Source organism: Portunus trituberculatus, chromosome 31 (genome assembly GCF_017591435.1).
Source record: "Portunus trituberculatus isolate SZX2019 chromosome 31, ASM1759143v1, whole genome shotgun sequence".
Taxonomy (NCBI): domain Eukaryota; kingdom Metazoa; phylum Arthropoda; class Malacostraca; order Decapoda; family Portunidae; genus Portunus; species Portunus trituberculatus.
In genome coordinates, this window is record NC_059285.1 from 25970670 (window position 1) to 25997517 (window position 26848).

Consider the following 26848-nt stretch of genomic DNA (forward strand, 5'->3'; position numbering starts at 1 on the left):
TGAATGTATCAATCAATCAAAGAAACATTTTCAGGTAGAGCCGGCATAAACACCTTCACAGATACCGACTCTTTCAGCGCAGCAATTTAATGAGCTGTGGTAAAAAAAAGAGAGAAAAATATTGGCCATAATTTACTACGTTTGCATTGCTGACCGCAAGGCTCGAGTCTTTTTTTTTTTTTTTTATTTATTGTTAGACTTTCTGCCGTTGGCCAGGGAACCTCGAAACTTTACAACTACCCAGCGCTATAAGCTTTTGAAGCTTCAAAGAGATCTGTGCGGAAGGGATGTGGCAGAAAATGCCTCTTTCTAGGGCTCCTGCGAAAAATAAAACAGAAAAAAAAAAAATCTGAAGAATGCTCTTTTGGAAGATCAAGACCAAGATCATCAACATCATCATCATTAGGATTCAAGTTAGCGTGGCTTTGTTTACCGTCAGGATATCGGCCTTATCTTTGTGCTCATTTTGATATCTTCATTTGTGTATTCTCTTCCTTTTCACCTAATTTCTTTGTCCAGAGAGACAGGTGAGTATCCGGTTATATTAATGGCTCAGTGGTCTTTCCTTTGCTAGACGGCAGTATTACTTACCTTGGAACTTTGGATGCCCCACCTCTACCGTTATTAGATCAAGGAGTGAGTCATTTAATTCAGTAAGGTACAACAAAATTGTAGGTGTGCCACTTTAGGCTTCTTGAATTGAGTAAGGATTGTTGGTAAAATTCGATCTAGGCTGGATGTTTTGCACGTATTGTCTAGACTTTCCACATTGAAGCCTCGGTATTGATTTACTGTATGACTCGTGGGACGGTGGTAAGCCCTGCGGCCAATTTGCAGTTTCACCCAAACATGGAGTTGCTGATGTTTTTCTGGTGAGAAATGTAGTCAATTGATTGATGGTATAGGGTCATTCCACGGTAATGTCATCCTGAGGCTCAAAATTGAAAAATGGTCGAAACTAGGTTTGTAATATATCAAATCAAAACTGAAAACCTGAAGTGTCCTAATTAGAAGAGGAAACTGAAAAATACCAAGCCAAATTTTTGTATGAGGCTTTTGAATTTGAAGATAATTGTGATTTTTTTTTTTTTTTTTAGCAAAAATCCCCTTATTTTTAGTTTCCCATTTTTTCATTACATGGAAGATTATTGATTTTGACTGATGTATGTTAGAAGTATGGTTTTACCAGGATATCTTACCTGGATGAATTCCTCTGGGAAGGAGCTGTAAACATGCCAACACGCCACAGTAGATTGAGATATTCCTAATAACAATGACGCAAGCTGATGCAAAATACTGTGGAATGTGTGTTGTAAACAATTATGAGAATTTTTCAAAGAGTAATTAATATTCAAACAGACTGTCCCTTGGATAAATGGGGATAAGATAGGAGCCAGGACAACCTCAGAGGGCAGAGAATTCCAGAGGCTAATGACTTTAATTGAGAAAATTCTTTTGCATATGCCAGTATGTATATGAAGATAAAATATTTTGAGAGGGTTGCCCCGAGTTCTGACATTAAATATTTTTGACACCTTTATCAGGTCAGCTCGGAGCAGCCTACCCTGCACTGAATACAGACCCAGAGCAGAAAGACGACATCTATAATCCATGTTATGATAACCAATAATTTGCTTTGACCAATGGCACTGGACCCTTCCAACAATGAAAGGTCTCCCTCAACTTGTGTGCCAAACCACAGAAAAAAAACTCAATTACTGGACAAATATGTGTATTGTAAGGAGAAAGCATGAATGAGGAATCCTGATTTTCTGTAGTCTTACGGAGGTTTGAGGTGATACCGGATGCCTTATTGGCAATATTGCAGATATGATGATGGAATTTAAGAATGGTATCAACTAACAATCCCAAATATGATGCTGAGTCTACAGACTGAATTAGATGACCATTCATGTAGTAAGCAGGTCCTTCATGGGGTGTGGTGCCACGACAGAACCTAATAGCAACAGTTTTGTCAGCATTTAACTTAAGTCCCCATGATTCAGTTCTGGATACAAGGAGGTCTATGTCTCTGCATGGAAGGCAAGTTCTGTGCAGAGTAATAAGTAGAAATGTTAGTTTGTAAGTATATTTTTTAATCATCAGCAAAAATTTTGTGCTTGCAAAAGAAATCAGAAACAGTGAAATTTATGTAAATAAGGAACAAGGTAGGACCCAGAACAGAGCCTTGGGAACCCCACTCCTCATACTGACAGGAAGACTTCCTTCACCCTTGACCACCACTTTCAATGTTCATTAATCCAGAGAAGCAGAGAGCCACAAGTTCCTAATCGAGATAACTTAATCGGTAGAATATCACGGTTAACAAGATCGAAGGCCTTTGAGAAATCAAACAAGATGAAGTCCACCATATGTCCATCCAACCAAGATGTTACGTCATTATATGTAAGAAGTAGCTAGTCCTCCACTGAATGGCCAGACCTGAAACTAAACTGATGGGCAGACATTAAATTATTTTCTTTTAGGTATTACTGTAGGGAGTTGACTATTATTCTTTCAAGGCATTTGCATAGCACCGAAGTTAAGCTAATTGGCCTGTAATTAAGAGGAGAAGAACGAACACCTTTTTTGAAGATTGGAATTAACAGAGGTTTTCCAGAGTGATGGTAGGGTTGCGTCATGCAAAGATTTTTGAAAGAGGGAAAATATATTAGAAGCTAGAGAGCCACTACAGTGTTTAATGGGAGTGTCCGGTTTAGAACAGTGTTGTCATATCTCCGGTGAATATGCATGAAACACTCTGATTTTTATGTTGTGAAGTACTGGGAACATGTACATCAATATTAGACATTCATCCCCATTCTAGTCACCAACCCTGCCATGCAATTATAATTGCAACTAAAACTTACGAGTGTTATTCTGGCGTTATTATTTGCTCCATAACTTTCATTTTCCTGTGGCAAAGACATGTTATAATATGAAAAGTTTCCATGTCGTTAGATTTTTTATTTCATCTTTCGTTTATTCTTTATGAATTTTTTTCAAAATGTTTTTACTTTTTGACAAAAAAAAATATTAATACAAAATTCAGGTCATATATATATATATATATATATATATATATATATATATATATATATATATATATATATATATATATATATATATATATATATATATATATATATATATATATATATATATATATATATATATATCTATCTATATATATATATATATATATATATATATATATATATATATATATATATATATATATATATATATATATATATATATATATATATATATATATATATATATATATATATATATATATATATATATATATATATATATTGTGATGGGCACCGTCTTAATCCCCTTTAAATTTTTATTTCACTATATGTGTAGCCTCTGGCCGCCCAAGCGTGGGCTGTCGCTGTTCCGCTGTGCGGCCAACCACCCTCTCTTTGTTTCCACCATTTTGTTGTGTCTGCGAGCCTCGACTTAGTACCGGCCAGTCTTCAGCGGAGTTAACACGTACGTTCTCGGCACAGTAAGAGACACGTGTGGCTGGACTGTGCGTTACCAGTACTCATTAGTCATCGGTCTGGGAGTTGTGCCCTCCTGTTGAGTAGCTGGCTTGCTACTGGGTAGACCGTGACTGTTAGAGCAACGGGCTTGTTGCTCTGGGAGAGGTGTAGTAAGTTTGGCTACATTTCCTGTCGTACGTTTGTCCACTCGGGTGTGGCGACGCGGAGAGACACGCTTTGTCTCGTCCTGTTTGTTTTGTGGGTAGCCGTCGTCACCAATGTGGTTTGGTGGGCGGCTGTGTGCCCCCACCATTGTTTGTGTAGTATCAGTAGTATACTGTTTATAGTCTCAAGGTAGCCTTCAGCGGAGATAGACACGCACTCTCGTCGGTCTGGCACAGTGTTAGGGAGATTCGTGTTGCTGGGCTTCTCTTGTTGCTCATTAGTCATCGGTCTGGGAGTTGTGCCCTCCTGTTGAGTAGCTGGCTTGCTACTGGGTAGACCGTGGCTATGTAGAACAACGGGCTTGTTGTTCTGAGAAAGTGTGGCCGGTTGGGGCTGCATTTCTCGTGCATTGTCCACTCGGGTGGGGGCGCGGAGGAGAGACACACTTAGTCTCGTCCTGTTTGTTTGTTGGTGGCCGTGGTCACCAGTGTGGTTTGGTGGGCGGCTGTGTGCCCCCACCATCTTTTGTATAGTTTCAGTAGTATACTGTATTGTAGTGGTAGTAGCCACGCACACTATTGAAGGCTGAGAGGCTTCATGTCGGCCAGTGGTGCGTAGTTGTCGTCCGCCAGACTTGTCCGCGACAAGTATTTGGACTCCGTGTATAGTGGTTGTCACCCGTAGGTGGTGTCTGGTCTTGTGTGTACATCACCGGATGTGCTGTACACATCATATATTGTAGTAGATTGTAGGCTAGGGGTGTCAGTCTGACAGGTGTTAGGAAGCACTTGTCGTAATAAGATAGTATAGTAATATACCGCGCGCGTTGTTCCGGTCTGTGAGTTATCACAGTCTGTGGACAAGGCGGGTGGAGAGGCATTAATACTTCATAGAGAAGTGGGTGGAATTGTCCTTGTGGGTGGTTTCTCTAGGGGGTATTAAGGCCTCGCCCTGTTACACATAACATCTACCATTTATAAATTCTACTTGGTTGGGTACAGGAGGAGAAGGAGTTGCTAAGGAGATTCCCTTACAGTGGGGGAAATTATACACTGTTGGCGACCTTGAAAGAACCTGAGGGTTACGGCTGTGAGTTATAGTAGTGGGGACTCTGTGGAGTGTTTTATAATCCCCACTGTACTGACCGTAACAAAGTTGGCGATTTTGCCAGAATAACACTCTAGTGAGCTGTAGCAGTTAACCGCAGCCGTGTGGCATACGTAATATATATATATATATATATATATATATATATATATATATATATATATATATATATATATATATGTAAATAGTGACGTGAATTGATAGAAGTATTCTTCTCCTTTTTAGTTTTTGTTTAGTTGAAATCAAGCTAAAATTGGCTTTAGAATAGATTTTAGAAGAGGAATAACTTATGTTTTGAGGTACAGGCCGATAAAGTTTATTGATCGATCTCGACCCCGTTATAACACACTAGGAAGTTTATTCAGGTTTACTATATGTTCTTTTTTATTATCTACAATCTCAATACAATTAGATGTATATGATTCTCCTAGTCCCCTCCTGTCAATGATATGTTGGTCATGAAGAGGCTTTTCTTCCGACATCCAGCTCTCACTTTTTCTGGTTGTGATGTGTTCTTGAAGTTGCATGCTGTGCAGTGCATAGGTATGGTGTTCTTGTATACATCAGGCTCCAAACTGTAGTCAAAGGCAGGATCTGGGTATGAAGAATGCAAGGAAAGAAGATTTTTCAGCCTCCTTTTTGTCATGACAAGCTTGTCATTTTCCACATCTTTTCCTTTTTCAATATTTTGTAGAAGAGCTTCTCTAACTGTGAGTAATGAGGCCTTTTCTTCTTCATTTCCTTGTCTTTGTTCTGTGTGAGATGTGGTGGGCTGTGGTGTGGCAGTGGTGAGGGTGGTGGTGGTGGGTGATGTGAGGATGTGTACTGGAGTATTTGAGGTGTCAAGTTCAACACGCTCTTTTTATTCTTTGGGCTTCCATACTCATATTCCAGGCGTCCTTCCTCTGCTTATTCCTCTTAGACACCTGTCCCATGGTTGGCAGTAGGTGAAAAGCAGGATGCAGTAACTGAATTACGTTCTGTTTAGCAGGGTGAAGGGCGGGTAGCGAGAGACGCAGCAGCAACCTCTTTCTCTGATAGCTTTCCCCCTACTGAGTCTCGCTGGTGCCTTGGTTGACGCCACCAATACATTTTCAGTGTTGCCATATCATGTCCACCAAAAAAAATTAAGGTTATTGCCTTTTTTTCTTAGTTATTGAGAAAAAAACAACAACTGATTCTGCTAATGTAAACAAATGCACGTGGTTGAGTACGGGACCTACAAGTGGCGTTTAAATGGAAACCAATGGACGTTTCGCCATAAAATTTAGTGAAATAATAGCTAACGTGTATACCTACTACATATTTTTTTTCCACAAGAAAATATTATTTTTCATATTTTTTCGGTCTCTAAACTGGACGCCCCCCTTAAGCAGAAAGGGGTGAAGATTATCTGGTCCCATACTAGATGAAGTATTTAACAGAATCAAACAGAAATGTTAAAATTAACTTCATTTAATACCCCATCATAAAGTTGATGGGCAGCAGGGGTACTTGTGGTGTCTGTTGAAAATACAGATGAAAAAGCCTGAGCAAACTGTTCAGCCATATCTGTGGCAGAAGAACAAACCCCATCCATAGTCTTTTTCAGTGGTCCAATGAGGGGGTGTCCTATCTTCTTGTTCCTTATATATGAATGGAACAGCTTAGGTTTGGTTGTGAAATTGTCCGTTAAAGAGACTTCATATGACTTGAGATTCAGAGGCAAAATTTCTATATTGAAGGTTTATATCGAGGAAAACAGACAGAGCTTCTCTGATTACTGGAGAGTTTCTGTCATGGGGACATAGCAAGGACTTGTAACAAATCCAAGCATCATGCCGTCTAGAGTACAAATTTCTTGGGGGTTTGGTCTTTGGTCTTGTTAGGTGAAAATTTATGCTTAGGTATGTAAAGTGACACCATGTAGTGGACAATTTCAACAAATCTGCCATAAGCCACGTTGACAGATCTATTAGAGAATTCATAATCAAAGTCAACATCAAGCAATGCATAGTTAAGAGCAGTGTAGTCACCCTTATGCCACAGAAAATCCATTTTAGGGTGCAAGACGGGGACATTTGTTTCAAACAGGTATGAAAATACAATAGGCAGGTGGTCGCAGTTTGGTAAGGGGGGGGGCAAAGCTGGATGTCCATAATTCTGAAATGATCTGAAGGAAATATTAAATTAATTGTATTGTCAGAGCAAATGTTAGTAGATTCAGTAATCCACTGAAAGAGGCCTAAAGAGATAAAACAGAAAACTTTTGGCATGTGCATCGGAGACTGTCATCATTATATTAAGTTTGGATGTTTTTGGCAATTCTAAATAATTTAGTAATCATATTAAACAATTTTGAATGTAATGAACAGCAAAAAAAAATTGATGTTTGTATAGGGCAGGGATTTTTTGGAGCAGCTTAATATAACTTCATATCAAATATGGATTTAGTTGGGAGGTACCTATGCACCATTTGCCTTTTTCTCTGGTTATCTATTTTACTGGAATTACTTTTTTTTTTTTTTTTTTATAGTTGTTTCATCCTTTTATTATCATTTTGATAGCATTTAGGTAAGTGAAACAATTTAGGCTTTTTATAATTATTTTGTTCATGTCATGCATACATTAACCCCTTCAATATGGTGATGCCTATGTAGGCGTCATGAAGCCCCAGTAGCAAATACGGTGACGCCTACGTAGGCATCATATTTCTTTTCTGAGGTTTCTTCAGTTCAGTTGTCCCGTATAGTGTGTTGGATACCAACTACACGCGCCGTATGCTGTCTTTGAAATCCTAGTGCTCCTCCCACCATCCTTGTCTCCACCAATCACTAAAGATAAGTTATATGTGTCCCACCTTGTGTCTAAAATTACCCAATGGCATAGATTGTTCCCATCTCTCTCTCTCTCTCTCTCTCTCTCTCTCTCTCTCTCTCTCTCTCTCTCTCTCTCTCTCTCTCTCTCCATTCCTCCTCCCCATCTCTTTCCTCCCTCCCCATCTCACTTCCCTTCATCCCTCTCTCCCTCTCGAAAGATAAGTTACATGCGTCCCGCCTTGTAACATTCGTGAAAACACACACACACACACACACACACACACACACACACACACACACACGGCCCGGTAGCTCAGTGGTTAGAGCGCTGGCTTCACAAGCCAGAGGACTGGGGTTCGATTTCCCGGCCGGGTGGAGATATTTGGGTGTGTCTCCTTTCACGTGTAGCCCCTGTTCACCTAGCAGTGAGTAGGTACGGGATGTAAATCGAGGAGTTGTGACCTTGTTGTCCCGGTGTGTGGTGTGTGCCTGGTCTCAGGCCTATCCGAAGATCGGAAACAATGAGCTCTGAGCTCGTTCCGTAGGGTAACGTCTGGCTGTCTCGTCAGAGACTGCAGCAGATCAAACAGTGAAAAAAACACACACACACACACACACACACACACACACACACACACACACACACACACACACACACACACACACAAAACAACAAATTTTCTAATCTCTCTCTCTCTCTCTCTCTCTCTCTCTCTCTCTCTCTCTCTCTCTCTCTCTCTCTCTCTCTCTCTCTCTCTCTCTCTCTCCTCTTTCCCTCCCTCCCTCCCCTCTTCCTCTCGAAGATAAGCTACATGCGTCCCGCTTGTGTCTAAAATATTAGCAAATGTCTCTCTCTCTCTCTCTCTCTCTCTCTCTCTCTCTCTCTCTCTTTCTCTCTTTCTCCGAAGAGAGAAGCGTCCACTTTCCTCTTCGAAGGCGATATAGTGACAAAAAAATAGCAGCATAATACACAAAGACGACAAGTATGACAAGCTTACACAAATTTCCGCTCAGGCGCGCGGCACTACCACCCGTATATCATACAGGCGGGGGTTTTTTTAACATCCGGCGCGAAGGGATTAAAGGTCTATTTTGAATGGGCTTTATGGACAAAAGTATGATTTTTTTTTTGGTCTGGAACGGATTAATGGTATTTCAATACATTCTTATGGGAAAAATTAATTCAGGGGACGAACAAATCGGGTGACGAACAGGATTTAGGAACGAATTATGGTCGTGAGCTGAGGTTTTACTGTTTATATATATATATATATATATATATATATATATATATATATATATATATATATATATATATATATATATATATATATATACACACACAGTCAACCCTCGGCTATTGCAACTTCCGCTATCGCGTTTTATTGCTATCATGCACCCATGAAAAGCTGCTAAAATTTCATTATTGCGACCTCAGATGCCTGGTATCGCGCGCCCAGCCATGACGTCATGGGATATCTGAGCGCTCATTGGCCAAAACCACCTTCCCGCCAAGATCAATTCGGCTATCGCGTTTTCAGCTATAGCGCGGCTATTTTGGCCCCAATTGGGCGCGATAGCCGGAGGGTTAAGTGTATATATATATATATATATATATATATATATATATATATATATATATATATATATATATATATATATATATATATATATTTATATATATATATACACATATATATACAGTAATACTCCATTTAACGAACATGACAGGGGGTGTCAAAGCTGTTTGTAGAGAGCGAAAATTTGTTAAGCGGATGTAATTTTCCCATAGGAAATAATGGAAATAGGGGGGATGCGTTCTGGGCTGGTCCCCAACATACCACATGGGTTAAAAAAAAACATTATATATATGGCAGCATATTGGGCCACCGGTGTACCACTACTTTTATTATGTCATATGAGTCATTGGAAGTTAGAGGAGCTACGTACAAATTCTCTCACATTCTCGCATTTATGTTCACAAAACAAAATTTCTATTAGCTTTTTACCAACCACCAGGTTGCTGGGAACACCACCTCTGGAGGTGGTGTTACTGTCTTATTTATGCATTTATGTTCACAAAACAACATTTCTATTAGCTTTTTACAAACCTTGCCCCCAAGAAAGGATTGTTTTGTAATGCATAAAGTGAAATCTTACATGGAATACCAGAAAATAAAGCAGAGATGAGATCGCCCACAGACGAAGCGGGAGACTCGCGGCGACTCGGCTGCTTCTTCTTCTTCTTGTGACCCTTTTAGCCTGCGTGTTGTCTTTCCCCATGATATTTGTTTCCACTCCTCTATTGCCTGCTATAATGGATATCATATCTTAGTATTCATATACGCTCATGCCATGAGGATAACCTCGACTCCGTGGCACTGAGTGACAGTGAATTATTAATGAAATACCGCGGATTTCATTAGTAATTCACTATCACCAGTGCCACGGAGTCAAGGTTATCCTCATGGCATGAGCGATATGAATACTAAGATATGATATCCATTATAGCAGGCAATAGAGGAGTGAAAACATAACCATCATGATGAAAGTAACACGCAAGCAAAAGGGTCACAAGAAGAAGAAGAAAGCCGAGTGGTCATGAGTCTCCCACTGTGGCTCATCTCATCTCTGCTTTATTTTTTGGTATTCCATGTAAGATTTCACTTTATGCATTATAAAACAATCCTTTCTTGGGGCAAGGTTTGTAAAAAGCTAATAGAAATGTTGTTTTGTGAACATAAATGCATATATAAGACAGTAGCACCAGAGGTGGTGTTCCCAGCAACCTCAGAGCAACCTGAAAGCAACCTTGTCACCGTCCCTCCAAGCATTCATGGATGCCATTTCACTGCAAGAGGTTGCTCTGACGTTGTTAAAGAATCTTGGATCAAGCTTCAGGAGCCAGCCAATTACAACGAAACTACTGCATTCGGTCCCTCACCTGGCAAATTCAAACCCAGAAAATTCGCTAAAACGGATGTGGTTGCATGTTATGCGGATTTTTGGTCTAACTTTATATAGTACGTTTAACCGGAAATTTGTTAAACGAACGTTCGTTAAGCAGAGTATTACTGTATATATATATATATATATATATATATATATATATATATATATATATATATATATATATACTTTTATATACAGTAATCCCTCCCGTATCCGAACTAATTGGGGCACAGGGGGTTCGGATATTGCCAGGATCCGGATATGCGAGGTAAAAGTAAATCCCCCCCTTCATACCTCCACCATGTCACTGTAGTGTTCAATTTTTAATGTCTAAATGAATGAAAGTGGATAGAAATACACACAAATCACTTATTTGCTGAAATTGGAGAATTGTATTGGAAGAATACAATACAGTAGTGCATATGTACATACATTATGGAAGGTGAGTGAGCCTGTTTCGTCATCCCGTGTGGTCTAGTGGCGACATGTTTGTGTATACATTACTTATCTGCTTCCTCCGATGCCGACTTCAGCTCCACATCAATATCCTGTTGGTGGTATGATGCATATGTACTTAGTTAATTATTTTTCTTATATATAAAAATGGAAGCAACTTTCACAATATGATGAACACACAATATGCAGAGAATACCATTTTATGAAAACAATGGCCAGATAACTGAACGAGTCACCCCTGTAAACAAGTAAATTTTTGCCCACAACGATACATTATCATAATCAAACACATTACATATGTAATCATACAGTACAATACTAACCTGGAAGGGTTGGGGTGTATCTGAAGAGCGTGGTGATGAAGGTAGGCTGGGCAGTGGTACATCGTCAGGTGACAGGGAACCTGACAGCGTCGATGTTGGTCTGGGTGAGGGGTGAGGAGATGTGTTGTGGGCTTGAAAAATGTTTCTATTTTCGTCTGTTTCTTGGACCACTGACTCTTTGCTTTAATTAGATCATGAGCTATCCTAAACATTGGTCCATAGCTCTTCATGTGTTTATAAGTGACTGGATGCCGAAAATAATTAAGCACAATATCAAAGAGCCTTTCTGACTTCTGATGTTGGTGGTCGTGATGGTAGAGAATCATCATCATCATCATCACTCGTCGCCTTCATCTGTGTTTAGCACTTCAGCAGCAATCTGTTCCTCTGTCAGCAACTGTTGTCTTGGGTCTCCCTCGTCACACTCCAGCCAGTTATTGATGTCATCAACAGTGGTATTTTCCCCTGACCTAACAAATTGATGATGCAAATCATCTGCCTCAAACCTTACAAAATCAACCACAGGCTCAGTCCTGTGTAAGAGACGATTCCATCCATTGGCCAGAGTAGAACTGGACACATCATTCCATGCCTGAGATATGTTATGCATGACAGAGCGAAGGTTGTAGTTTTTCAAATTTTGCAGTCAGCTGGCCCACATTTCTTTTTTCCTCATTCACTACCACCATTACTTCCTCCAGGAACCTCCTCCTGTATAGCCTCTTAAAAGCTACAATAATTCCCTGATCCATTGGCTGAATTAGGGAAGTTGTGTTTGGTGGTAAAAATTTCACTCTGATGCGTCCATGTTCGGTGACAAGTTCAGACGCTGGCGGGTGAGCGGGAGCATTGTCCAGCAAAATCAGAGCTCACACTTGTTCTCTGCTCACCTTCATCACTTCCATCTGGAACCGCACAATCTCGGGCACAGCATGTTTAAAAAACCAGTTCTTAAACACTTTCACATTAAACCAAGCCTTCACTGAATGATTGTAATGAACTGGGAGCGAGTCCATCATGCCACGCAAGCACCGTGGTTGTTTTGCCTTACCCACGACCGTGGGCTTCAGACGGTGAGAGCCCAGTGCATTTGCACCACACAGTAGCGACACTCTTGCTTTGCATAGTTTTCTACCAGGCACTGATTTTTTCTTTTTCACTTGCTAATGTGTTTTCTGGGATCGAGCGGTAATACAGTCCAGTTTCATCAGCGTTGTCCAGCTGTTCAAGTAAAAGCCTTTCTGTATCAAATCTTTTACTTCTTTGCAGTACTGATCAATTACCTCCTCATTTGCATCAAGACTTTCACCATACACTTTCTTGCCGGTTAACCCATGTCGTAGTTTAAATCGATAAAGCCACCTTTCTGAAGCCTTAAATCCTTGCAGCCCGATGTCACTTGCAAATCTCTCTGCAGCCATTTTAAGTTCAGTACCATGCACCATTACACCACTAGCACGTTGCTGCTGATACCACTTTATAACACACTGGTCTAGTTCAACATTCTTCGGCTTGGCCATTGTTTTTCTATCTTTTTTCTTGCCGGTCTTTGATGCAACTGAAAAATCGTCAGTGTAGGCTGCAATTTTCTCTCGATCCTTTTTCAGATCACAAAGGGAAGACTTTGGGATGCCGAATTCTTCTTGAATGCGTGCACTCGACCACCCTTCATCACACCGACGTAATATTTCCCTGCTTCGTCTCCAAAGTCAGCACTTTCCTGGGTTGTTTTGCAGGTGGAGGGGCCATATTAGTCCGAAAATTATTGCCAGTATACAGCCGACGTTCATTAGTTGGAGAATAACAGAGAAGTGACCTGACCTAGTCGTGACCCAGGTTGAATGAGAGGCTGCTTAGACATGACAACAGGGATACTATGGTCAGAATAGGTTGGGAAATGCTGCCTTAAGGCCATGCTGCAGTCGAGATTTGAAAAATTTATAAAATAAAATTTATAGGATTTTTAACTTGAAATTTCTTGAATACTCTGGTACTTTAACCCCTAACATACAACATTTTTTTTTTTACCTCCTTCCCCCCTGGCTGACCATTTCTGGGTATATTTCAACTTTCATCAAGGGATTTTCTTTTCTTATGGGATTCTGGTTTATATTTTTCCGCATCTGAACTCGAAATCCACAACTCTATAAGTGCTTGGGTTCGGCCATGACATGCTGCTAAAGTCTGAAAAATTAAGAAATAACCTCCCTGTGGGCTAACAGAACATAACATATAACATAACATAAATAATAGGATAACAAAGGGCCACCAGGGCCCATCTAGGTTATCCTGTATCAGTCGCACAGCGACCTCGTCATCAGTACTTAAAGATACACTTACAAGTACACAATACATTATATACTAATTCTAAATATTTGGCCCATTAACAGGGCTAAGTCCTGCAGCGAAATCCTCTACAATTTGTGGTCCCCATATATGGGGATCATGTCTTGTTTAACTATAGTAAATTTCTTATAAAACTATCATGCAGTGCTATACATAATTATAAATCTAATAAATTTAAGTGCTTATCTAATCTGTTTTTAAACATTGTCAAACTAGTGCTATTTACAACCGTCTCTGGCAATGCATTCCAGAAGTCTACCACCCTATGACTAAAGAAATATTTTCTTATATCTAACCTGCAGCCTTGCTTTCTAATCTTCCTGCCATGATTTCTAGTCCTATTTCCTCCTCTAAGGTAAAGAAAGATCTCACATCTATGTAGTTTGTATCTGAGAACATTTTAAATAACTATCATATCCCTCTTATACATCTCCTCTCAAATGAAAACATGTTTAATTCCTTTAATCTATCTCTATACTCCAGGCGCTTTAATGCTGGTATCATCCTAGTTGCTCTTCTCTGAACTGCTTCTAACATGTTGATATCCTGCCTATAGTGGGGTGACCAGGCCTGTATGCAATACTCTAAATGGGGCCTAACATAGGAATTATATAAGCTATGCACCACTTCCTTACTTTTATAACTAACATTTCTATTTATAAAACCCAGGATCCTATTTGCCCTATTTCTTGCTTCTAAACATTGCTTTGAAAATTTCATAGTCCTGTCTATCACTACTCCTAAATCCTTTCCTTCCTCTACTGCCTCTAGCCAACATCCCTCCATCTCATAGCTAAAGTTTGTGTTGTCTTTACCTAAATGCATAACCTGACACTTTTAGAATTAAACTCCATCTGCCACCTGTCTGCCCATGCTATCAGCCTGTCCAGGTCTCGTTGTATTCTGTAATTGTCCTTTTCACCCTGTACTGCACATGCTATCTTAGTATCATCTGCAAACTTTGATACTTTGCTACTAATTCCTATATCTAAATCGTTAATGTACACCAAGAAAAGAAGAGGTCCTAGCACTGATCCTTGGGGTACCCACTAACCACTTCCTTCCACTCAGACATTGCCCCATTTAATACTACTCTCTGTTTCCTATCAGAAAGCCATTCACTAATCCAATCAACTAACCTACCCCTATCCCATGTAGTCTCAATTTGTACACTAGCCTCCTATGCGGTACCTTATCAAACGCCTTGCTAAAATCTAGATATATAACATCTATGCTATTTCCATCATCTAACTCCTTGGTAATATATTCTAAGATATTGAGCAAATTTGTAAGACAGGACCTTCCTGATCTAAAGCCATATTGGGTATCTCTAATTAATATATTCTCATTTAAATGCTCCCAAATACTACCCTTAATGATTTTCTCTAGTATCTTACATACTATACTAGTTAAACTGATCGGTCTATAATTATTTGCATCATCCTTCCTACCTTTTTTAAGTATTGGAGTAACATTAGCTAACTTCCAGTCCTGAGGTATCTCAGCAAACCTAAGTGATCTTTCAAAGATTAACTTAAGTGCTTCAGAAATACTGTCTACACCCTCCCTAAGTACTCTGGCATGTAGCTCATCAGGACCACTAGCTTTCCTATCGTCTAGTTCAAGAATAAATTTCCAAATAATTCCCAGTTTTATATCAATATTTTCTAAAGCTCTTAAACTAGTCGTCGCACTGTTTGTAACAGAATTTCCTATTCTTTCCCTAGTAAATACTGAAGAAAATTGTTCATTCAATAATTCTACTATGTCTTCATTTTGATCCACTACTACACCATCTTTTCTGAGTGGTCCAATCCTATCCTTATTTCTTTTATCACTGACCTTGTAATAACTATATAATTTTTTGGAATCTTTACTCCCAGCTCTAGCTAGTTTTATCTCTGCCTGCCTTTTACTTTTTTTTATAACTTTACTCAAATCATCTCTGACCTGTCTGTACCTAATCAAATCTACATCTTCCCCACTTTTCTGCAACTTTCTATATGCCCTCTTCTTCTCTCTGATCTGGTCCACCATAATGGCTTCCTGTTTCTCTGCCTTATATCTTTGTAAGGGATACACTGCATCGCTATACCCTTTACTACAACCTTAAAAATATCCCACATCTCCTGTGCAGTTTTATTTCCAAAACTATCTTCCCAGTTTACCTCTCCTAATAACTGACGTAACCTACCATAATTGCCTTTCTGATAGTTTGGGACTCTAGTCTTATTCACTATATTATCCCTACTGGAATTAATGATAAATCTAATTATATGATGGTCACTGTTTGCTAAAGTCTCTCCTACCTCAACTTCCTTTAAACAATGCTCAATATTTGTTAGTACTATGTCTAAAACCTTCCTCCCCCTAGTAGGTTTATTTACCATCTGCACTAAATAGTTATCCTGAAAATTTTCCATAAACCTATTTTCACTAACATCTCCTACCATCCTCTCCCAGTTTACTGACTTAAGATTAAAACCCCCTAAGATAATTGTCTGACTAGTATACCCCCTATTTATCTCATCTACCATAAGGTTGTCTACATCTGCTGACTAGTTAGGTGGTCTATAAAAAGCTCCTACTCTAATAACCTTACTTTTGTTTACTCTAACATCCAGCCATAATGACTCTACTCTGTTATCTACCTTAATACCATTAACCTGACTGGAAATGAAGGATTTTTTTTACATAAATAACTACTCCTCCACCTATCCTACCAATATTCTGGTGTAAATACATAATGTATCCATCTACTTCATATTCTTTCCTATTTTCCCTAAACTTTTCCTCATTTACCCATGCCTCTGTGACACATACAACATCTAAGTCCTCCTCAACTATATGACTAGATAACTCGTCCTTCTTGTTCCTAAGACTCCTGGCATTTACATAAAAACATTTAAGTCCTGCTACCTTCCTAGATGCTGTCTCCTTATTTGGAATCCTAATCTTATTCTCTCCTATTTGCACCTGGAAATCTTCCCTAATCTTTTCACTATCTCTGTTTATCCTATCTAATTTATGTCTAACATCTTTCTTTTGGAATGCATTTGCTACCTCACCCCCTACACTCCATCCCAACTCCCCCCTCCAGACATCCACTCAGCACATCCACATTCTTCCTACTCAGATGCACACCATTCCTAGCATACAAATCCCTTTGCCCATAGAACCTATCCCATACATCCACAAAGCTGACACCCACATCCTTACACATCCCTTTTACCTGATCATTCACACCAATGGCCCTAGACAACCATTCCCTGCTAACATACACACGAGGCAAGATTCCTGACACTACACACCTCCTACCACTCTCCCTTATCTTGCCTAACATTTCCCGAAATCTTGCCACTAACTCCTCTGACCCACCTGCTCTGACATCGTTCCCACCTACGTGCAAAACTACTACACCCTCCCTGTCCATCCCCCCAACCCTCTTCTGCACCTCCTCACTCACTGCCTTCACACCTGCACCAGGCATACACACGTTCGTCCTCCTATCCCAGTCTTTCCCACAGAAAGTGCTATCTAAATACCTAACCTGAGAGTCACCCACTACACACACCTGAAGTGTGCTAGGCACAACCCTCCTCCTCCTCTCCCCTACCCCCTTCTTTCTCCTTTCACTTACCACAACCACTTCATTCACTCCTCTCACTCTCACTCTCCCCCTCCCCCTCCAACAAACCGAACCTATTTTCACACTCAACAGGTTTAGTCTTATCCTCCCTAACTGCCTCCGCTTTCCTTCCCCTCGCAATCTGCCATCTCTGCCCATCCTGACTACTATCTTTCCCAGTCTGGCTCGCCTGCTCCCTCTTCCCCACTGTTCTTCCCGACAGAGGGCCAAGCCACCCTGTCGCCCTCAGAAGGTCCAACCTTTGGCCTAACACTGATCTCCTGCCTAATTTTTTCCACTGCCTCCCCAAGCCTCTTAACCTCCTCCTTCAACTCAAAGATGAGATCTTCGTTCGCACTTTTCCCCTCACTTAGCTTTCTCATTTCCTCTCGCAATTCTCGGTGCTCAAGAGAAAGAACTAAATTCTCGCTCTTGAGCCTACACACCATACACTCATAAAAGTCAACGACCTTCCTGTCATGCCCACACATCTCACACACAACAAACTCTCCCAATCCCATCTCAACACTCTCTTTCACGCACTCAATCACACTCTGATATACCTCAGTAGCTACCGCCATACTAATTTACAATCTGTTAACTCACAAACAAATAACAATACTTGGTGACGGCGGGATGGGGGAACCGCGGTGGTGGGGGAGGCCTAAGTGAGGTCAACTAATCCTCTTTCAAGGTCAACTTGACGGTAACAAGCCTAGTCTCCTCGCTCTACCAAAATACTTTTAACTCACAAACACTGATTCTAACCACTATTTCACTCTAATCTAACACTTGCAGTACACACTTTCACTTCACTAACACTCAAAAGCACCACACACAGACACCAAGCACAAACACCACTCGCTAACTATAAAAACCACAGCCAAAAACGGAGCGCACACACACGTCCACTCGCCACCTCGCCTCTTCTAACAAAACGTGGGTTTCACCTGTCAAGCGCAAGTTTTGTGTAAAAGTAATGAAAGATTGATTATTTGGATGTGTTGCACCACTCTAGCATGAGTGGTGTAACACAGGAAACATCATGACACCATGTGTATGTCTGCATCATCAGCTATCACCTCCTACAACCACACACACATAAAAAACGAAATTCATGGCTCATTTCTGGTGCACACGAAGTTTTGTGTGTGTATGCATGTGTATATGTGCGCACCAGAAGTTTACATGGCGAACAGACAAACCTCCAGCAATGCACACAAAGGAAGGGAGGGTCTAGGGAGGGGAGAGGAGGCGGGAAGAGGGAGGAACAGGGTTGACCAGACCCTGTGAATCATGTGGGGAAGGGGGGGGGGGTGGACTGCTAGTACGCAGCGCAGGCCAGCATTACAATAGTCAGTCTTGACCTACAGGAAACGCTCTTCCCAATGGTGCTAACGCCAGCTCGCTACCTCTTACTACCAGTTTTTTACAGCCCTTGCTATATGTAGACTGATCGGCATTACAGTTTCAAATATCACCTGCTGATATGTAGGCTGGTCGTACATTAGGGGGTTAAGATACAAGTTTAATTCGTTCCATGACAGAGCTTGTATCTCAAAAGCTTGTACCTTAAGACAATTTTGCCAATTGAAATGCATTGAAATGCCATTAACCATTTCACTACGGTGACGCCTATGTGGGCGTCATGAAGCCCCAGTAGCAAATACGGTGACGCCTACGTAGACGTCATATTTCTTTTCTGAGCTTTCTTCATTTCAGTTGTCCTGTATAGTGTGTTGGATACCAACTACACACGCCGTATGCTGTCCTTGAAATCCTAGTGCTTCTCCCACCATCCTTGTCTCCACCAATCACAAAAGATAAGCTACATGCGTCCCGCCTTGTGTCTAAAATTACCCAATGGCATAGACTGTTCCCATCTCTCTCTCTCTCTCTCTCTCTCTCTGTTCTTCTTGAAAGATAAGCTACATGCGTCCCGCTTGTGTCTAAAATATTAGCAAATCTCTCTCTCTCTCTCTCTCTCTCTCTCTCTCTCTCTCTCTCTCTCTCTCTCTCTCTCTCTCTCTCGAAAGATAAGCTACATACGTCCCGCTTGTGTCTAATATTAGCAAATGTCTCTCTCTCTCTCTCTCTCTCTCTCTCTCTCTCTCTCTCTCTCTCTCTCTCTCTCTCTCTCTCTCTCTCTAAGAGAGAAGCGTCCACTTTCCTCTTCGAAGGCGACATAGTGACTAAAAAATAGCAGCATAATACACAAAAACGACAAGTATGACAAGCTTGCACAAATTTCCCGCACTCGGACGCGCGGCACTACCACCCGTATATCATACAGGCGGGCTGTTTTAACATCCGGCGCGAAGGGGTTAATCCATTCCAGCATCCCCAAAAGGAGCTCCCCTATTTTTTTATGTGTTTTCAGGTAAGAAAAAGATATTTTTAAATAATAATTATTGCCTAGAAACATAATAAAACATAAAAGATAATATGAATAAATAAATTACTCTTATAAAGTATTTTTATCTTGGATAATGCATTCCACGAGACATTACTACATTCCCAACCCTCACTTGGGACTGTCATCAGCTGGAGTGTACAAATAATAGCCACCCACAGAAGACTGGGTACCCAGCTCTAATAATGACAGAAGAGCTCAGTGACAATCCTGTAAACATTATTCATTGAATTAATTAAGTTTTAAGTAGGAGAAAGAGAGAGAGAGCGAGAAAGGCATCGCCTAAAGCCGTAGACGTTTGTTTGTATTGTTCTCCCCCCTCTGTGATAGCATGAGTGCAGGAGGTAGCGGAGATATGAGAAAATTGTTTTACTTGTCTAAGGTTGTAGATGTTTGTCTACGTTGTTCTCCCCCCTCTGTGATGAGCGAGTGTTCGTGAAGGAGGTAGGGGGAGATATGAGAAATTTATTTTGCCTTTTCACTTAATACACATGCATGAAAATATATGAAATAACAGCAAAAGTTTATTTAGTGTTCCTACCTTGGACACACGTTTTCAGCTAATGGTGGTAAATGGTGGACAAGTGGGAGGTGGAAGGAAAGGATGCAGGCACCATTCACATGTAAACATTAAACATAAATTAAAACTACACTTCCTTTAGACAAAAAACAAGGTCAGTAAATGGTGTGAAAATGATGAAAGAACAATTATATTAACATAACATAACATAACATAAATAATAGGATAACAAAGAGCCACCAGGGCCCATCTAGGTTATCCTATATCAGTCGCACAGCGACCTCGTCATCAGTACTTAAAGATACACTTACAAGTACACAATACATTATATACTAATTCTAAATATTTGGCCCATTAACAGGGCTAAGTCCTGCAGCGAATTCCTCTACAATCTGTGATCCCCATACATGGGGATCATGTCTTGTTTAACTATAGTAAATTTCTTATAAAAACTATCATGCAGCGCTATACATAATTATAAATCTAATAAATTTAAGTGCTTATCTAATCTGTTTTTAAACATTGTCAAACTAGTGCTATTTACAACCGTCTCTGGCAATGCATTCCAGAAGTCTACCACCCTATGACTAAAGAAATATTTTCTTATATCTAACCTGCAGCCTTGCTTTCTAATCTTCCTGCCATGATTTCTAGTCCTACTTCCTCCTCTAAGGTAAAGAAAGATCTCACATCTATGTAGTTTGTATCTGAGAACATTTTAAATAACTCTATCATATCCCCTCTTATACATCTCCTCTCAAATGAAAACATGTTTAATGCCTTTAATCTATCTCTATACTCCAGGCACTTTAATGCTGGTATCATCCTAGTTGCTCTTCTCTGAACTGCTTCTAACATGTTGATATCCTGCCTATAGTGGGGTGACCAGGCCTGTATGCAATACTCTAAATGGGGCCTAACATAGGAATTATATAAGCTACGCACCACTTCCTTACTTTTATAACTAACATTTCTATTTATAAAACCCAGTATCATATTTGCCCTATTTCTTGCTTCTAAACATTGCTTTGAAAATTTCATAGTCCTGTCTATCACTACTCCTAAATCCTTTCCTTCCTCTACTGCCTCTATCCAACATTCCTCCATCTCATAGCTAAAGTTTGTGTTGTCTTTACCTGACACTTTTTAGAATTAAACTCCATCTGCCACCTGTCTGCCCATGCTATCAGCCTGTCCAGGTCTCGTTGTATTCTGTAATTGTCTTTTTCACCCTGTACTGCACATGCTATCTTAGTATCATCTGCAAACTTTGATACTTTGCTACTAATTCCTATATATAATCGTTAATGTACACCAAGAAAAGAAGAGGTCCTGATCCTTGGGGTACCCCACTAACCACTTCCTTCCACTCAGACATTGCCCCATTTAATACTACTCTCTGTTTCCTATCAAAAAGCCATTCACTAATCCAATCAACTAACCTACCCCCTATCCCATGTAGTCTCAATTTGTACACTAGCCTCCTATGCGGTACCTTATCAAATGCTTTGCTAAAATCTAGATATATAACATGTATGCTATTTCCATCATCTAACTCCTTGGTAATATATTCTAAGATATCGAGCAAATTTGTAAGACAGGACCTCTCTGATCTAAAGCCATGTTGGGTATCTCTAATTAATCTATTCTCATTTAAATGCTCCCAAATACTACCCTTAATGATTTTCTCTAGTATCTTACATATTATACTAGTTAAACTGATCGGTCTATAATTATTCGCATCATCCTTCCTACCTTTTTTTAAATATTGGTGTAACATTAGCTAACTTCCAGTCCTGAGGTATCTCAGCAAACCTAAGTGATCTTTCAAAGATTAACTTAAGTGCTTCAGAAATACTGTCTACACCCTCCCTAAGTACTCTGGCATGTAGCTCATCAGGACCACTAGCTTTCCTATCGTCTAGTTCAAGAATAAATTTCCTAATAATTCCCAGTTTTATATCAATATTTTCTAAAGCTCATAAACTACTCGTCAGACTGTTTGTAACAGGATTTCCTATTCTTTCCCTAGTAAATACTGAAGAAAATTGTTCATTCAATAATTCTACTATGTCTTCATTTTGATCCACTACTACACCATCTTTTCTGAGTGGTCCAATTCTATCCTTATTTCTTTTATCACTGACCTTGTAATAACTATATAATTTTTTGGAATCTTTACTCCCAGCTCTAGCTAGTTTTATTATCTCTGCCTGCCTTTTTCTTTTTTTTTATAACCTTACTCAAATCATCCCTGACCTGTCTGTACTTAATCAAATCTACATCTTCCCCACTTTTCTGCAATTCTCTATATGCCCTCTTCTTCTCTGATCTGTCTACCTATCTCGTGAGTCCACCATAATGGCTTCCTGTTTCTCTGCCTTATATCTTTGTAAGGGATACACTGCATCACTATACCCTTTACTACAACCTTAAAGATATCCCACATCTGTGCAGTTTTATTTCCAAAACTATCTTCCCAGTTTACCTCTCCTAATAACTGACATAACCTACCATAATTGCCTTTCTGATAGTTTGGGACTCTAGTCTTATTCACTATATTATCCCTACTGGAATTAATGATAAATCTAATTATATGATGGTCACTGTTTGCTAAAGTCTCTCCTACCTCAACTTCCTTTAAACAATGCTCAATATTTGTTAGTACTATGTCTAAAACCTTCCTCCCCCAAGTAGGTTTATCTACCATCTGCACTAAATAGTTATCCTGAAAACTTTCCATAAACCTATTTTCACTAGCATCTCCTACCATCCTCTCCCAGTTTACTGACTTAAGATTAAAATCCCCTAAGATAATTGTCTGACTAGTACACCCCCTATTTATCTCATCTACCATAAGGTTGTCTACATCTGCTGACTGGTTAGGTGGTCTATAAATAGCTCCTACTCTAATAACCTTACTTTTGTTTACTCTAACATCCAGCCATAAGGACTCTACTCTGTTATATACCTTAATACCATTAACCTGACTGGAAATGAAAGATTTTTTTACATAAATAACTACTCCTCCACCTATCCTACCAATTCTCTGGTGTAAATACATAATGTATCCATCTACTTCATATTCTTTCCTATTTTCCCTAAACTTTTCCTCATTTACCCATGCCTCTGTGACATACAACATCTAAGTCCTCCTCAACTATATAACTAGATAATTCGTCCTTCTTGTTCCTAAGACTCCTGAAACTCTTAGAGAATGTCTCGGTGGTATCGAAAAAGCTCTGGAAACTGTGAAGGAACGTGACCCAAATCCTGCCAGGAGTAGCAAAGTGGCTCATGACGTAGAGAAAAGTGTCAAGATTTATCATGAAATCTATGATGAAAAAACAAGAAAAACTAAACAGTCCTCCATCTACTCGTTCTTCAAGCCAGTCAGACATGCCATCCCTGTCACACCTGCCGACCCTGCCACAGCTGGCCCTTCCTCAATATTCTCTTTCTTCAAACCATTGAAATGTGCCGATCTTGCTACAGCTGGCCCTTCCTCAATATCCTCTTTCTTCAAACCATTGAAATGTGCCGATCTTGCTACAGCTGACCCTTCTACATCTGCTTCTGACAGTGCAGACGACGACGTCTTGTCCTTGTGTGCCCACTTGGCGGAAGATGAGTAAGGGCTGAAATCCCTATTGTCCCTTAGCCTTGGAAAGGACATCATCTGATAGAATACGTGGCGATTGAAAGGTAAATAAAAACATTTTTTTTGTTACCTTTTTTGTGCAGTACTTTTTTTTTTTTTTTTTTATGATTATTTTCATGTATTTTCATTTCTGTAGGGATGACTTTTGACGTGCTGGAACGTATTTCCTATTATTACATGTTATAATGGGTTCGGTATACGGTAAATTCGATATGCGGTAAGGTTTTCAGAAACGCATATGTACCGTATAACGAGGACTTACTATACATGAAAATAGTCATATAAAAGTACTGCGCAAAAGAAATAAACAGAAAATGTTTTTATTTACCTTTCACTCATCATGTATTCTATCAGATGATGTTCTGCCCAAGGCTAAGGGACAGTAGGGATTTCAGCCCTTACTCATCTTCTGCTGAGTGGGCAGACGAGGATAAGACGTCGTCTGCACTGTCGGAAGCAGATGTGGAAGGGCCAGCTGTAGCAGGGTCAGCACGTTTCACTGGTTTGAGGAATGAAGACATGGAGGAAGGGCCAGCTGTAGAACTGTCAGCAGCAGATGTGGAAGGGCCAGCTGTAGAAGGGTTGGCAGGTGTGACAGGGACGGCATGTCTAACTGGCTTGAAGAACGAGTAGATGGAAGACTGTTTGGTTTTTCTTGTTTTTTCATCATAGATTTCTTGATAAATCTTGACACTTTTCTCTACGTCATGAGCCACTTTACTACTCCTGGCAGAATTTGGGTCACATTCCTTCAGGGTCTCCAGAGCTTTTTCAATACCACCGAGACATTCTCTAAGAGTTATGATGTTCAGGCCACACACAGGTTCTTCTTCCTCGTCTCCCTCTTTTTCTGTCTCCTGTGATGCCTTGTCGAGCTCTATAAGTTCATCATTTGAGAGAGATTCAGTATGGCTTTCCAAAAGATCTTGAACATCATCATCATCAACTAAATCAAAGTTAGCCCTATGGTACAGATTTACTATGTCTTTTTTTATTGTACCAATGTCGTCTTTAGCGAATTCTGGGAAGTCATGCAAAGTCATGTGCGCATTCTGGCCATACTTTGTTCCACACCAAGTTCATGGTAGACGTCTTCACTTCGTCCCAAGATAACTTTATGTTATCTAAGGTGTGCTTGATGTTATATGACTTCCACCATTCTGTGATAGTGGGCTTGCCAGGCCCATCTGTGACTTTTATCAATTGCTGCATGGTTAGCCGCTGGTAGTAGGCTTTAAATGTTTGCCATAATTATTATGAATATATTTGTGCTTGCAATAGACCCTTTAATATTCCACTTATTCATCTAATTAGTAATGCATTTAAGTAATATGTAATGCAGTTAAAAAAAAGGGAGGGACGGGAAGATATAACAGGCTCCAAGGGTGGTCACGTTAAAGTCAGTACTGTGAGTGGCGGGGAGGTGTGGCGTGGATGACGTCATCACCCCTGCTCCCCTGTGCTGGGCCCTCTCGTATGACATGAGCGGATACCGTACCTGTGAATTTTTCTTACCGTATATCAAATCGAGGGTAGTAATTTCCAAATACCGTAACTGAATTTACTGGATAAAGAACTACCGTATAACGAGGACTTACTGTAGATATATTGGTCTTAAATCAAGATTGGTGCCTCCAGGTATGTATGTTTCTCTCTTTGCTTTCTTCATCTCCTCTTCCTTATGTATTTTTTTCTAATTTTTCCTTGATTTCATCTTTCTTTTTAGTTTCTGCTATCAAAAGTGAGATCCTCTTCCTGTCCCATCTCTCCAAAATTCCCTGCTGCTCCAGATGCCTCTCCTTCACCTTCCACTGAGTCATCTCTTTCCTTTTCTTTTCATTTATCTCCCATCTATCTCATATTTTTCTTGTTTTCTTCATTTCTTGCATCTTTTTCAGCTCCTGTAGTCCATTTTGTATATTCCCCATCTTGCAGTTAGAAGATCAGCAAAGAAAAATCGTAAGAGAACCTGCAAACAAGAGTGTGATATAACCTCTTCCTTCACCTTTTTCTGTTGCACTGGGGGTGGGAGGGGGAAGTGGAAGTGCTGTATGGCATGGCAGCAAGGAGGCGAGCGATTTGAGGGTGGAGTCTCACCACAGAGACCAGTTTTAGAGATAAAATGACAAGGAAAAACAGGCAATATATCACAATGCTGAGAAGAGTGTTTATTGTGCCATGCCCACTTCGTGGTGTATGCCACTCATGCCCCTTTTGATGCGTCAAAATGACTGTTGCCATGCCCATGATTCATATACCATATGAATTCTGAATATTTTTCCTACAATAATCTGCAGGAATTGTAATAAGTGATTTCTCATCATAATTTACTAAATCTCGACTGCAGCATGCCCTTAACCTGTAAGAGGTCAGCATTGATTTTCTTCCCCAATACTCGTCCAGGTCACCAAAAATTCCATTTTCTTTTTTTATTTCATATAACTCAAAATGGGCATAGGAAAGTAAAAATAATAAAGTTCGAAATTGCCATTTTTAGATGTCCTGCTGGAGCTTTAGATTTAGCTCGCTCAGTGATGCTGCCAGACATACGACTTCTGAGCGATGCTTTTTTTTTTTTTTTTTATCTATATTTTTTCTCCTATGAGACATGTGTATAATAGTTACATATTCATAAATTAACCCATGTTTCATGAAATGAAAAATACAAAAAATATTTGTAAATACAGGGGATCCTCGCAATTCGACGGGGTTAGGGTGGTTTTTCAATGGTCAAATCAGCATTTATTCAAATTGTGAAGCAATTTTTCCCATAAGATACTTAAGAATTAGGGGAGATAGGGACGAACCTCCAGCCTAGAGCCCCAAAAACATCACTATAACCTCTAGAAAACACTAACTTACACTAAATCAATACAGGCAATCCCCGCTTAACGAAGGGGTTATGTTCCTAAAAAACACTTCGTTAAGCGAAACTTGTTTTAACCGATTATAACAAGTTGAACTCCTGATTTGAACTTCCAT

General features: G+C 39.9%; 1 protein-coding gene across 4 annotated transcripts in view; it reads left to right on the forward strand.

Moving 5' to 3' along the window:
• Positions 1-395: 395 nt before the first annotated feature.
• LOC123511364 (bromodomain-containing protein 7-like) overlaps positions 396-26848 on the forward strand; it is a 473159-nt gene continuing 446706 nt past the window's right edge. For all 4 annotated transcript variants that reach the window (XM_045267176.1, XM_045267179.1, XM_045267177.1 and 1 more), the window contains exon 1: positions 396-527. The gene's annotated coding sequence lies outside the window, so the exon portion shown is untranslated. The remainder of the gene's footprint in view (positions 528-26848) is intronic.